This window comes from Diuraphis noxia, unplaced genomic scaffold (genome assembly GCF_037042655.1).
Source record: "Diuraphis noxia isolate RWA-SAM2 unplaced genomic scaffold, SU_Dnox_SAM2 contig0001, whole genome shotgun sequence".
NCBI classification, from domain to species: domain Eukaryota; kingdom Metazoa; phylum Arthropoda; class Insecta; order Hemiptera; family Aphididae; genus Diuraphis; species Diuraphis noxia.
The window spans coordinates 16,334,755-16,344,411 of record NW_028301711.1 but is presented as its reverse complement, the minus strand read 5'-3'; the positions used below and the strand labels follow the sequence as shown (position 1 = coordinate 16,344,411).

The 9,657-nt window shown below is 27.3% G+C and overlaps 1 pseudogene across 1 annotated transcript; it reads right to left on the bottom strand.

The window, feature by feature from the left end:
* Positions 1-5,274: 5,274 nt before the first annotated feature.
* LOC149059942 (uncharacterized) lies at positions 5,275-9,569 on the bottom strand (annotated as a pseudogene). Its single transcript, XR_016189357.1, has 6 exons — positions 9,428-9,569; positions 8,104-9,344; positions 7,922-7,993; positions 7,580-7,852; positions 7,305-7,427; positions 5,275-5,507 (listed from the first exon to the last, which is right to left on the bottom strand). The product of XR_016189357.1 is annotated as an uncharacterized LOC149059942 (transcript).
* Positions 9,570-9,657: the final 88 nt, after the last annotated feature.

The following is a 9,657-nucleotide window of genomic DNA, read 5'->3' as shown; positions in this document are numbered from 1 at the left end:
TACTTTTTTTTTTATCAAATCTTAGGTACTTAGCCCTTATGAACAATTGTTGAAATTTCTAATTTGATCGTGATTTTGACAAATTTGGTTAAAATTTTAAATTTCAGATGTCATTAACCAAACCCTCATAATTCGTGACAATAATTGTTTCATTGTATTTTTACCAATATGTAAATAGACCTAATTTAAAAATTAATTGAATCTGAATTGTAAAATTTACAATGACCAAATATTTTTTATTTTGGACCCCCCAAAGTACCAACTAGATTCACTTTCTGATGAAAATGTATATATTATTTAAATATTATAAAAAAATAAATGTTTTTAAATTGCATTATATTTGTATAATTATTGCTGTATATTAACATAAATGGTACTACAATAATTTAACCGTGAAAAATGTAGATACATTAGGGTCAAGTATGCTCTTTTGGCAGTCTTTGAACAATAGATACCTGTACAAATCTATTATAATTAGGTGTACTGCATAGTGCATATAATGTTCATCACTTGTCATTAGTTTCTGATTTAATTTTTTCGGCGTTGTCGAGTGTCGACGACTGAAATGGATTTCAATCATCCACTGATTATATTTACTTTGTATATTATGAGTGCAGTAGCGTACAATAAAACTATGACCTGACACCTGAGAGTTATAATAGTAGCTAGGACCAATTATTGATTAGAATTTTAGGTGGAAACTGAAAAATAAACATTGAAAATTTGGGTATAAGATTTAGACATATGATTTATTCAAACTGAACAAACTAAACAACTCTTACCTATTAAAGTTTGTGTTTTATAATTTATAAAAATTGCCCTATTCAAGTCAATTTTCCAATATGGACTATTATAGTGAGGGTTGGCCGAATTGACAGTACAATAAATCCGCCTGTGATTTAACGTAATCATGCTATACGAATATGTCTAAATTAAAGGAATTTTTGTGGCTTGTGTTAAACAAATTGTGAAGAACTCTGAGTTCTGTCAGTTAAAGTATATCTACAAGTAGTTTTCCCCTTGTGTTTCAAACTAGTAAAATACAAATATACAATAAGTTATACAAATAAGTGCATACCTAGGGAATAATTTCTTCGGGATACCAGTCCAATCAATTTTAACGCAATGACTCTATATATTTAAAAAATATATTTTCAACAATGTGAACAAGAGTAATTATATTATTTTTATTTTTTGAACAACTAAAGGGGACGTAACATCTGTTTACCTGTATTTTAATTGAATAACATCTCAGCTTTAGCAGGTGCAAGATCATATCTTTCCACCTGCTACATAACACCGGGTGTAGCGGATGTACCCACAATAATATACGGCACTGGCATGACGAATGTGTTGTAGAATGTAGAGGAGGGCTGAGAACATTTTTTTTGTGAGACGTGCCATATATATATATATATATATATATATATATATATATATATATAATATACCTATAGCCTATAGGCATTTACAACTGTTTCGCTGTACGATATAATATGCTTTATTTGTAGCAAGTGTTCACAAAGCTAAGACGAAAAGCACCTGTCTCCCGGTAACATAATAATGTAATAAATAGTAATATTCAAACACGTTTTACGATGTGTAGAGCTACACAACAGGCACGATACAGATTATTTTTACAATAAAGTAAAATATAATATATTATTATTATATATTATATATGTATATATAATAAATACGTGATATATTATGTTGAATAGTTTGGTTCGTTCAGATAATATTTTAAAGAAACATTACTGTAATGTGTTTGAAAAAAAAAATAAAATTCGAGTCCACAAAGAGTAAAATACAGCACTAAAAAAATATAAAACTATAAAAAAATATAATATCCACAGTACAAATTTGAAATGAGTACTATATACCTAATGCATGAGTGGGTACAAATGATGGATACAGCTGTATAAAGCGGTCGTTTTTAAAGGATTTTACATGACCTTTATAATATCAATAATAATTTAATTATTTATAAAACAAAATGTAAACATTATATAAATAATCATTTTTTGATGTAAATAAGATCCCAATGTAACCAAAATGTAAATTTTTGTCAGTAAAAAAAAATGTAGGTACAATATATAAAATGGGCATCTTCGATCTCACGCCATAATTATATACAGTATAATATATAATAATATAATATTGTATAATAATATAGAATACTTTCTAAGAATAATATGTTCAATGATGATACAGAAATAATTGTTCAAAAAGATTTAATAAAAAAAAAATCAATTATCCTTATATTTATATTATAAGACATTTTTAATTTTAAAAATATGTAAGCAAGATTTTTTGTAAGGATGTGAAGTTTAAATTTTGAAAGAAATCATCAAAATCAAAAACATTATCAATTATTTGGTACCTAAATAAAAATGTATAAAATGTATAGCTAAGGTTTGAAAATGTTAAATCTTCAAAGTTATTCGAAAATATTTCAAATTGGGATCAAATAAATAAATATACTTAAGCAAAATTATAATTTTAGATATTCTTCGTTCAAATTTGGACGAAATTAAATATTTAAACAAATAATAACAATAAATTTAAATTTTCAGTTTTAATTAAAAAACTTTATTTGTGGGTATCTAATGTATCTATACATTCTAGAAACTTTGAAAGTATATCACTATATTATGAAATATATTTTGTACACATAAAGATATTTTCAAATGCAAAATGTTCCTAAAAAATAATATATCCTACTGTTTTATGAATAGACAATAGTAAAATAAATAACTAGACAGAAACAGTGTTCACTTAGAATCGTTTTTCGTATGAAATGATTGATCATTGAAATCAAATTTTAACACATACCTACATTATTGTATATTTTCTTCTCAGTGCTTAAGAGTTAAGGTACACTTGACAACAACTACATAGCAGAATAGTTAGGTACCTATTTAAAGATAGGAGTATTTTTCTTACTTTTTCTGACCTATTAATTATAATTGTTTCTATAGATTGTTCAATGAATGTTACTTGTCTATGTATTATCTCTCTACTTCTCAGACGTAAAATTTAGATAAAACACAATTATGCGAAATCATTTTTTTTTCTTAATATTTTTTAATAGGTAAATGAAGAGTCAAATCATAATTTACAAGATTAATATTTTTATGACTTATGAGTAGAGCGCGGATTTCTATGTAATTGCATATTTTTTTCCTTTTAATATTTTTGGATTGTTGTCAGTTATGTCCACGAATCATCATAATTTGAAGCTAATGGTGAAATTTTTTTTTGCATATTTCTGCATATTTAAAGGTTATTGCATATTTTTGCGTATTATGACAAAATTCAAAATTTATTGCATATTGAAGCGAAAATTTAAAAAAATGTATAAAATAATATTTTGTCAAGTAGAAAAATTAAAACTAAATTTCATAGTCACTAAATATTAATTTATATATATATTAATTTAAACCTTTATAAGATAAATAATCGATTACGATAAAAAATTCATTCTATTTCTGGATCGAAACCCAACACTTACTACAAAATTACGAGCTTTCCAACAAAAATTAAGGTCTGAAGATTCTACGAAAAATTAATTCAGTGTTATTAGACGAAAACGTTCAGCTCGAAGATCTTTATCAAGACCCGACAATACTAAGTTGCTTCAAATATACCTCAATAGCAGGCACGGCGCCAGAATTTTTTTTCTAGGGGGGCGGTAAAGGGCAAGTTAATTTTTTGAAGGGGCATAATGCATATTCAACAATTTTATTTATTTCAATAACAATAAATATAGTAAATAACAATAAATAATAATAGTTGTTGTCGTAAATGTTGAGACTTGAGACTAATAAAATTAAATTTCCACCGAAGACATTAATAATTATTATCTGTTATTCTGTTATATCTAAATACAAACGATATTATTCAATGCGGGTATATATATACAATGAACAATATATATCGTGCAATAACAAGTCAGGGAAACCGACTAATAGACGAACGCTGCTATTTTTAAACATTTTGAATCGTGCCACTTTTATCGATAAAGTAGAGTGAACAATGAAGATAGTCATCTTATTACGATTACGAAATAATACGTCTATCAAAAATAAATACATTCGTAAACTGTATTAACTATAAAGTATAGCGTTACAGTGATTGTATAATAATCATCGATTAAAAATTATGAGAAAATCTGGTGGCCATGGTCTGGTTATTCGAAATCACAGAATATTACTTGTGTTCAAAAACGTTTATGTTATAATAGTTGGGGAACTAGCTTTGTCTAGTGCTCCATGGTCACACACCAGTTAATAAGAGTTAAAATATCTGGGGGGGCGAGAGCAGGGCGAGAACTTATCCTGGGTGGGCAATCGCCCCCCCTCGCCACCCCTTGGCGCCGTCCCTGCTCAATAGCTTCGGTTGAAGTCGAACGTTCGTTCTCAGTCTTTAAAAATATGTTAGCCGATAAACGACACAACTTCACAGAAAAAAAAAATTGAAATGCATATAATAAATTAAATTTTAAAAATAAATTAAGATTTTAAGAAAATTCCCTAAATTTTTTTTACTAAGCATTTAAATAATTAATTATTATAAGTTTTACTATAAATTTTAAATAAATAAAAATGTTTGCATATTTTTTTAAATATTTTCATGATTTTGACTGCATATTTTTTGCATATTTTCATGATTTTTACTGCATATTATATGGCATATTTCGATACTTATAAGTGCATAAAAATCCGCGCTCTACCTATGAGTATGGCATTAATATCACTGGCGTATTTACGGGGGGGGGGGGGGTCCAGGGGTATTGGACCCCCCCAGAACCTCTCCAAAAAAAAAAAAAAAAAAAAACTAAAACTCTTACATATTCGCAGAACCCGATTTACGTAGGCGCGCGCAGTCACGCGGACATAGTATTTTCCCGTGAACAAAATATTATATAAATATACATATATAAATTTATAGTAATGTTATTCTGACGACAGTTTCCAAGTTACGGCTTAATACAAAGTACGATAATATAGTGCGAAGTAATAGGACGTATTAAGTAGGTACCCATATCTTTGAAATATAAACTTTATCGCACAGAAAAACTGATTATTGATGGATTTATGTGTATAGCGATTAGCAATAGTTGTGTAGCAAATAGCCATATACGATATACGGATATAGATATAATAAAATATAAATTAGTGGCTTTTTATCTTTTATAAGATATTACAAATTTTCAATTAGTCTCATTGCCTTCAACAGCTACACGAATACGAGTAACGAATGAACCAGTGAACAAGTTTATTGTATTTTTTTATTGTATTAAGTAAGTACACAATATATTTCTTTTATTATGTCTCAGAAAACTTCGTTAAGCCAATTTTTTAAAAAATCCAACAATACAAATGTTCTGCAATTTGACCATCACAAATCTTTAGTTTCCGTAACTTCTCCAAATAAACGACCAATTTCACCAAATATAGATAATAATGTCAAACGTACCAAACTGTCAAAACAATCTGACAATACTGAAACAGAAAATGAACATAATTTTGACAATTTTGATATTGGATTTTATTTTAACCACTCGTTAACCGTTAATATTAATTATGTATAAACTAAGGACCCCCCCCAGAAAAATTTGAAAATACGCCACTGATTAATATTATCTTGATTTGTGTAAACTTGATACATTATGTTCCTCTAACATTACTAGAATATTATTTAAAAGTTGTAAAACCAGATTTTATGTGAATGCATTTTATACGTTTTATGTATGGATCTAAGAGAAAAATCAAAATAATATATTGGCTTTCTCTATTTTAAAATTGTAAATTATTTGTATATATTAAAATATTCATAACTCACTTTAAAATTAAAATAAAATAAAAAGCCCATGAGATGTCTTAAACAATAATTTTGCTTTAATTTTCATATGAGATCAATTCACTTAAAGTTTTAAACTAACAAAGCTAAACGTGATCTGGTGAGCGTAAAATTTGCTGTTATGCCCTAGTAAGACGGAGACAACACCATGTGAGTATAGTCTTCTTATTTATCAAATGTACGCATCCAATAGTTTTAATTTCGTACAATTATCTAAAATATTAAAATCAATTGACCTATTAGTCAACTTAAATGTAAGAATATTATCTGTGAGCTCTCATTGGTTTTTTTGTATTTTACAATATTTAAATTTTTAAATGAATTATGAGCATTTTCTAATTATAATATTTTACAAACTCATAACTCGTATAAAAAATAAAATATCATAAAAACCATAGAGAGAGCACAAATTATATTCTTACATTCAAGTTTGGTGTTAGGTCAATTCATTCTAGATTTGAGTTAACAACACAAAATTGGAACTACTGGGCATACATTTTGATATATTATGCATCTATGAGTTATTAAAATGAAGACAACACCACAATATGTGGTGTACAATATCCTCTAAAAATTTTCAAATACACACAAAAAAAATTTTGAAATAAAACGAAATAACGTTTGTAATTATTCTTAATTTAAATATCCAACTGTCCAAATTTTATACTAAAATTTCAATGAAAAAAAAAAAATATATTTTCACACAATATTGTTGATTATTTAAACTTCTTATGAAGGATTTTGTATTTACCTTTAAATCCTTAGATTTAAGAAATTAATATTTTGTACATTTAATAGGCTCAAGAACCTAACTATGATCCAAAATGACACTCATATTCAATATTGTACATACTTAATATTAGGGCAAAGATTTTAATGTCCTACAAAATACCTAAAAATATAGTCTTTAAGTTTCCTTCTTAATTATGACCAGAACAAATATAAAGTTAATATAACAATATTTCAATAATGTTATGTATATGTCATAGTAAAGTTTAACAAAAAATAATATAAATTAACTGTAGGAAAAACAACTAATAAAGATTTAAATAAACTGATGATTAGAAAAATAGAAACAAACATAGGTACTAATCCATGTTAAACTTTTTTTTAAACACATAGAGTTTTTGTAGTTCAATTTAATTTGCATCTTCTATTTTTTTTTTTTTTTTTACAAGTTCTTCTTGGGTTTTTAGCATAGCTTCTTCCCTTTTTTCCAACTTATCAAGACTATTAATTATGTACAAATGAATAATTAGAAATAATCAAAATGGTTATTAGGTATCTAATATTTATTTACTAACCAACTATTGAGTTGCTTTGCATTTTCTTTTGCTGATTTCAACTGTCCAATTTTTAATTCCTCAAATTGTTTAATCCAAGAATTAATAATAAGAATTTAATTACTAGTTTTATTTAATAATGATTTTTGTACCAACCTAGAAGTTGGAGGTTCTTCTATTAGACTTGAGAAGATTCGTGAATTGAAAAATCTGATGTTTCGTGGATTGAATTTACTGAAGGTTCAGGCAATAGTCTTGTAGATGATTCGTGCAATAGATCTATAAAAGTTGCATTAATAAATTATAAAATATATAAGGATGTAAACTACAAGAACAAACATTCTACATTTAGTTTTAGGTTAGTAAAACTGTTAATTTTAACTTAACATTAAGTATATGCATATATTTTATTACTAAAATTATTAATTAACCTCTGGGTGGAGAAACTGTTTGTCTTGCTGTTGGAGATATGGAATTCTCCATAGAATCGTAATACTGCCATTTGAATTACCACTTCCCGATACCTTGGATGCATCTCTTACTTGACAAAAATGTGTTAGTATATGACGCCACTTTTCATCACACTGCCTTCGCCTTTCACTGAAATTATGATTTTTTTCTTTTTTTTCTTGTATGTTGAAATTTATCATTATACGTTGATCTGAGTGCAATCAACAATTTCATAGCTGCTGCTGTCCATAAGCCTAAAAAAAAGTATACTTCATATTTTTATCAAATTTAGTTCATGAAACAATATTAAATGTAATATTTACTGGGCATTTCAGAGTTTGGTGTAGTATGGTTAAAGGGGCTATAATCATCGTTCACAATGTCCTCACCAATAACTGGAATAATAAATTGAAAAACATTTTATAATCATAAATTATAAAATATTATGTACTTCAATACTTTATTGTAAAACCATAAAGTTTGAAGGGTTTAAAAATGTTCATACCTTCAAGGTAACTGCCAATCGCATCGTCATCAGAAATATCCCGTGAAGAAATAGTGAATTTATAGAAATGAATCGAAATAAAATTAATGATAGGTTTATTAGGGTATTAGTGCTAACTGCTAAAAGAAAATTTTCAGTCAATCGTTCAGACTTTGAACAGCCTTTTATATGAACTATGTAATTAACCTGGGTGTTCAGGTTAATTAAATATACATGTTTGTATAAGCAACCACAAAGAAAAAATGAAATTTCTTTTTAAAAACAATTCATCACGTAATTTCAACTACCTATTTATATTTAAATATAACAACTTGATATGTAGTATACATATTGTCTCCGTTCATGCAAAACACACAAAGTCCAAACATTTTTCTGGTTTATTATTCTATAGAATTGAGTTTAAAAATGTCTACATTTCTCTAATCAACTAAGTCTGAGTATTATTTAAAGACTTAAAGTTGGTAAATAAACAATTTAAAATTTCAACTAAGTCCATTAGAGATCCTGAATACGCATAACACACTAAATTTAGTTTCATTTAATATGCATTTGAAATTTGAACAAATTGCCAAAACTGATTCTCAACAATTATACTTTTGGGCTTAGTGTGTTTTACATGAACGGGGACGTTAGAGTCACATAATTTAACAATACTTAATAGTAAATACAAAGTAAACTATCGCTATGTCAATTAATATAAGTTTTATTCAAGTTTCTTAATGCAAAACTAATAGTATTAAGCTTATTAATGACAGAAATATAATATAGCTCACATTTTTATACAACTTAAAATATAAAATCTTAAGTACGACAAAAATGAATATCTAAAAACTACTACTTACTTACTGCTTAGTGCTTACTCCAAATCAAATATTGATTTAATCAAGGTATTACAAAATTATTGTATAATATATATATATATATGTATAATCAGCAATCCACTAATCGACGGTTAGTATTGAATACTTATAAAAATATAATGCATTAATATTGAGTACACTGGTTGATAGACTTTAATATGATTAATATACCTTAAAAAATAACCTTATAGACAGCTTCGATGTTCGCGTTACGAACGGGGATGTACTGCTACTGCATCAATGTCACTATTCCCAGAAAATAGTCCGATTGTAATGTATTAACCACACAATCATCATGTAGGGCATGATATAGAGATTGGGGCATTCTACGATGCAATGAGACGGCGTGCTTTAACGGAGGGGACACTTCCACGGTCAATTCTAGAAGAAGAAGTGAGGAGGTAAACAAATTCACAAAATTATTTAAATACTTAATTTAGAGTTATGTCAAAATGTACTAATACCTGAATAACAATTTTTTAGATTTCCAAATGCAGCTATAGAGGTGTCTCGTGAGCAAGCACTACGGGCAATGCGCTATGTGCGATGAAGTGTGAATCCACCAACACCAGATAATCTCAGGGCCATGGGAGAGATTATTGTGTCACCAACATGGCAAAGTCGTCTACTTTATTCCGTAGATGATAATGCACCATTCTTCCATGGAAACTTGGAGTTCATAGTCAATGAAGAA